Below are 6007 nucleotides of genomic sequence, written 5' to 3' on the forward strand. Positions count from 1 at the left end.
GGAAGTTTAAACTACACGTACCTGTATTTCACTGGGATTTACTCCAGCCTACTGTGAGAGCTGCTAACTCCTAAGTGCCTGCTTTTTCAAAAGACAATGAGACACATTATTGTGACTAATTACTCAATTATATTAATTACTAATTGTTAATATTATTATGACATTTTATGAATAATACTGTTAGTCTTGCAGAGGAGACACAAAGTACAATGAATAGTTTACAGAAAATTTCTGAGATGTTTTCCAAAGAGTCCCTGCCAGAATGGAAGTACTCCAGAGATCTTGGCCAGACCCATTCTTACTCTGGATGGAGTTAGTCCTTGCAATCCTTCCAGGCTTCCAAATTAATCACTAGCATTTACACTGTAGTACCATCGACATGTTTGATGGAGGCCATTTGCAGCCTCTCAAAGCAGATCTAACCATGTCTTACGCTTCCAGAGGAAAAGAGAGAAACCTGGAGAACCTTATTACCTGCTTTTATTTAAACTGAGGAATTTGTACTGAATATTTCTCATTAATATTTGCGAGAAGCATCTCATTCCACCCTTCAATGAAAAGTGCCAGTAAACCTTTTGTCACTAGAGTCATAGCCACAACAGTTCTGTTTGTTCTTTACACCTCTAAGCGGAAAACAAAATTTTGTGCTTGCTAGAAACAGAAGCTAGTTCACCCTTCATCCCTAGGCTTTTAAGCTTTACTTCAGGTTTCTCATCCCTCCCAAGGATGAGTTAGAACACATCCCTGTGGTTTTCCCACTTTGTTTCTTGCAGCTCCTTGTGGAGCTTGGTTACTCTGTACCATAACTTACAGCCAGCAGTCACTACTTCTTCCAGCTACAGCTGCCATAGTCTTCTCAAATTACTGACCATGCTGCTTCAGATGCTTGCAAATGAGGGAATTAGGTTCATGAGCACACTAAATGCTTAAGAAAAGCCCAGTAGCTCCCTGGTCTGTGGGCATGCTAGCTGGAGCCCAGCCTCCTGCACTGTGCTGAGGGGAGATGCTGGAAAGGAAGCAGCGGCTTGTGTCAGCTGAAGCTGCAGCTGAAGCCATCCTAGGCTGAGCTACGGTTAGGCAGCCAGTATTTTAACATAAATGTCTTTCATGTCCTTTTATTCTTAACTATCAACACTCTTGCCCTCCCTTAGCTGCATTTGCAAGGCTTCCCTAAAAAAGCTGTTCAGAATCAGTCTGTGGTTTCCTCTTTACTTTCCACGCCCAGGGACCCAGGAGACACGTGAAATGAATTAGTCTGGAGTAATTTCCAGCTCTTTTAACTGAGAGAAGTGAAACTTGCACTGTGGATATACTGTGGCTTTTAGCCATGCCTTAGTGCAGTGAGTAGGGAGAAGTTGTGGTACAGAGGAAAATGCATCTTTATACATACGTTTTATTTTAAGAGAAGCTGAATCACATCATGTCAGCATGGGGAATAGCAATCCACGCAATAACACCTGTTTGAACAGCAGGGCTTGCTGGGCATTTTTTTTTTTTTTATCCCTACCACACATCATTTTTATTCCTTTAGCACAGCTTATCTCCTGCTAAGCTTGCCATGAATTCATTGTATGTTTTTTAACTCATGACTGTAATATTGAAGAATATAATCCAGACAGATGGATGATTAATTATATGAGAAGTAATTAAAAAGAAACATGATCTCTTACTTTCATGAGTAGCAGGATTTTTGGTAGTTGCCTTGTTCTCTGTATCCTGTAGAACTCATTGACAAATTATCATCTAGATACCAAGACTTCAAACCAGACAAAAATTAAAGAGCTTCATTTATACAGTTTGAAATTAGACTGGAGCACTAAAAAATAGAGGCAATTAAAATTTGGAATGTCTTATCTGCCTGATTAAACATCCAACAAGATGCGTGACTGACACTCCTCTCCAATCTTCATTTATTTGTTTAATATTAAAAAACTCCTCAGATGTATATAAGCCATCTGCTGATCCGAGATTCACTGAGCCTTGGTATATTATGCATCTGCAAAGTATTTTCATTTGATGCCAGTAACTGTGGGAATTTGTTCATGAAAATTTCCAGTTGAAAAAACTGATGCTTTCTAGACATTTCTGAATATGGCCTGATCATCTTGCCGTTTTTTGTCCATAACACCTCTGTTTTGACCATTACAGCTAAGCTGCAGACTGCTTTGGTGTGATGAATAACACTGGCCAAGTGACAGCAGCCAGGCTGAGTCCTTCTCAACACATTTGGGCCACTTAACCTGGTTCTTTCCCCAGCACACTGCAGAAATCTCCACCTGGAGCTGGGGCCCTTGCTCAGCTGGTGAACTGTGAAGCAGCCCGGAGCCCAGACCGCAGTGCAGTGAGCTCATGGTCTAACCGTGCCAGGGCGAGCGGGACAGTGTGACAGCCTGCAGGGAGTTTGAGATGGAGGAGGAAGTTGCGTCTGCTGATGTGGGTGTCAGGCAGCCCAGGGAGGGACTCACCTTGGTGAGCACCTCAGCTGGCCACCTTGGCTCCCTACTTCACACCCTCCATCACGCTGAAGTGAGCTGAACCATGCTTTAGTGCTGCCTCTTCCCCTCCTGCAAGGGCAAGGAGAATCCATAGCCCTTGCTGGGCAGAACCAGCGTTGCAAGGAGATGTGGGAGAAAGCCCAGCCTGGGTCAGCATCATCCGGAGCTGCCATGCAGCTGGTGGTGAGCTGCTGTCCTCTCTGCCTCCTTTTGCCTTCCTGCCTACTGTGCCTTCTGTCTGCTGGAAGCTGTTACGTGTTTGTACAGTAACAAGCATGCTGGGATTTGCTGGGACAGCTGCTGTAATACAGCAAACATATGGAAGTGAGGAGGAGTACATCAGTGCCATAAAAGAAACTAGCCCTTAGGTCCTGGACGCAAGCTGAAGCAAGACATGAAGCAATTGCGGTTGGTTAACACTGAGTTACTTCAGGCGTTGGACTTCCCTGTTGATTCTTGTTTTTCTTGATTTGAACAACTACCTGTGGCTTTCAGTCATCTGCCTGCCTGCCAGCTGCAGTGTCTGGAAGTTGTAAATCTTTAGAGATTATTTCTTCTCAGCCTTACAGATCAGGACAAGGATGAAATGGCAGTGGTCAGTGCGTAGCTACCATCTGACCTTCAGTGCTGATAAACTGCTTCCACCAGCAAAATGCTGGGAGGCGGCCACGCACAAGGGAAATGGTCCCTAACCCTCTGCTGCAGGGAGCCTGTTACGTAGCACCAATTCTGTGGGCCTCTTTAAGCCCCCTGAGGAAAAAAAGTGGTGGTGAGGAGGTACCACTTTGGTAAGCGAGGCTCATACAAGGCCCCATCACACCACCGAACTGTCTTTCTCTGGGGAAAGGTGGTAGCTGGCCCGCACTACCTGTGCACGTGGCACTGCTCAGCTTCCCCCTCCTCCATCAGTCAACCCACTTGGCTGCATGGAAGGGAAGTTGTTGGTGCCACACAGCAAAGGTTTCATCTGTCTCAGGAAAAAGGTGACACTGGAGCATGCAGCTTCTCATTTGTGAAGCATTTAACCAATTTTCATGGGCTTCTCTTTACCTACAGCTGCACCAGCACTTCCCGTTCGCACTGCAGGAGTAGCCAAGACCTGATGCAGGTATGCGGAGCAGAGTGAGCTAGACACATCTAAGTAGGTAGATGAGCAGTTACAGGAGCTGATGGATGCAAAAGAATGGCTGTAGACTATCAAAGTGTCCTGCTGGGTCCAGGTGTATTTTATGCACTCCTGCTTTCCTTGTGTGCTTCCCTTTTGCCATCTGTGTTTGTACAACCCTCCCTGCTCCTCATGCCTTGCAGAGGTGCAGCAGAAGAGCACAGTGCAGTCAGCAGCTATGTATGTTACTGGTCACGCAGCAGCCTCTGCACTTTGAAATCCAGTGTTTGGCTGCACAGTGAAGTATGTGCACTGCATGTAGTATCACAGCCCCACTGTAAACTAAGAGAAGCCAGCACAAGAAAGTTAGCTCGGTTTTTTTTTATATTATTATTTTTATTTTTATTTTTATTTTGTTTGTTTTAATTTACCATTGTGGTCACACCTTATCCACTTAATATACAGAATACAGGTATTAAACCAAGAGGACTGCAAAGGCAGAGTGCCTGGTTTATCTGCAAAGAAGCACTCCAGTGTATGATGGTCTCTTCCCAGGCTGGACAGAGATGTAATCCAGTGCAAGCAGTGTTAGATGCTCACCGAGTATGCTGAAGGGATAGGCTACCTGTCACTGCGGTGGGTGCTAACTCAGCTCTCACTGTGGCTGTGATCATTGGTAATGATCTTTATTACTGTCAATGGGGCCAGTTTCAAAGACAAAGACCTTCCTGTAGCTGTCTGCAGGGTTGCCCAAATAAGCACGTGATATAGCATTAAACATGCTGTGTCCAAGGTGCACGTGCCCTAGGGGCTCTAGATTTAAGATTTACTGTGCTAACAGTCTGTATATTCAAACTGAACAAACCAAGTTTGTTTTTTTTATAGCCAGATCAAAGCTAATACTACAAGCCAAAGTCCCTGAAAGATTATGAGATTACTAGAAATCTGGGAAATATCCCAAATCCTCAGATGATGATCCCAAATGATGCTGAGCAGGTTTCAGCAAAGGTTTTTTTTTTTTTTTTCTGTTTTGGAAAGCCATTTGATAAACTTCTGGGGTTTGTTTGATTTTGCAAAAATAACAACAGCAAACCAATCTAACACTGGGTTTTGGTGTGGGCAATAGAAGCTCATGTGGTGTTAACAGCAGCAGGTACACAGAGTGCTATTGCTCACGTATTTTAACGGAGCACAAAGTGGAAGCAAAGCCTGGGAACTGTGTCAGAGTTCTTGACTGTTTCTAAACTTCTGCAAGTGTTCAGGAGCGCTTTTGACTACAGTGAAGAATAACGTATTTCTGCTTGGGTCTTTTAACCTATTCCATGGGGGGGTGTGGTGTGCTGTGGTTTGGTTTTTTTGTTGCTGTTGTTTTGTTTGGGTTTTTGCTTTTTTTTAACCTCTCTCATTTTTCCCCTGAGGGAAAAAGAGACGTAGATAAAACCCAGTCCTGCAAATAACAACATGTTATTTTTAGTTCCTGAACTCAGCTATGCTTAATAAGTTTGTCCAGCTGAAAATGAAAAAGAAAACCCTGTGCTCTACAGCAATATGCATTCATGTATAGCTCCTAATAACTTAAATCCTTTAATACGTCTATAAAGAATACCCAATAAAGTTGTGTGTGAAGAAAGTGGCACAATCCTTTGTATATAAACTTCATATTTAAAAAGGTATAAATACTTCCCTCTTTTTTTTTTTATAAAAGTGGGGAAATTCACCATCAATCTGCACACACCCATACCATGCCTTGAAAAAAGCCACCAGAAACTTAAATATATTGAAGAATCTTACCCTCTCTGTTGGTGTCCTGTATAGCTCTTTCTTTTCTGTTGTGCTTGCTCCTTGTGCAGCCTGTGGAGTTAATCTGTCTGTAATTGGCATATTTTTCTAAATAAACTCTTCTTTCCAAATATGGAATATTCCCTTATGTTTTCTTCTTTGAGACACCTTCCAAAATTTGTATCTTTTGCACTGTTTTCTATGATTTGTGTCACATGCCATGTCATTTCCTTCTTTTTGTCCTTACCTTGTTTTTTCCTTAAAAGCAGTGGAGCTTTTATAGCTCTTCAGTTAAATGGCATGACTCACAGGATGGTTGTGATGTTGCCTTCGCTATTCCTTTTCTTTGCAAATTTACCCATGCTCAAAGCTTTCTCCATACCCCACCTCACACCTCATTTTATCACCCCCACGTCTGTGTCCATAAATTAAGAAAATAAAGTGCTCAAGAGAAGGCAAGGGAGACCTTCTGGCCTGTGAGCTTTCTACCCACTTTGAGGTCAAGTGCAGCCAAAATTCAACCCCCATGCCATACAGGGACAACATCCAGGCTGAAGGCAGAGTAGCCCTGTGGATGCTGTGAGCCTCCAGCCCCTGCCCCGTGATCTGGTTGAGGATGTTGTCTGGC

Source organism: Falco punctatus (genome assembly GCF_963210335.1).
Source record: "Falco punctatus genome assembly, chromosome: 3".
Taxonomy (NCBI): domain Eukaryota; kingdom Metazoa; phylum Chordata; class Aves; order Falconiformes; family Falconidae; genus Falco; species Falco punctatus.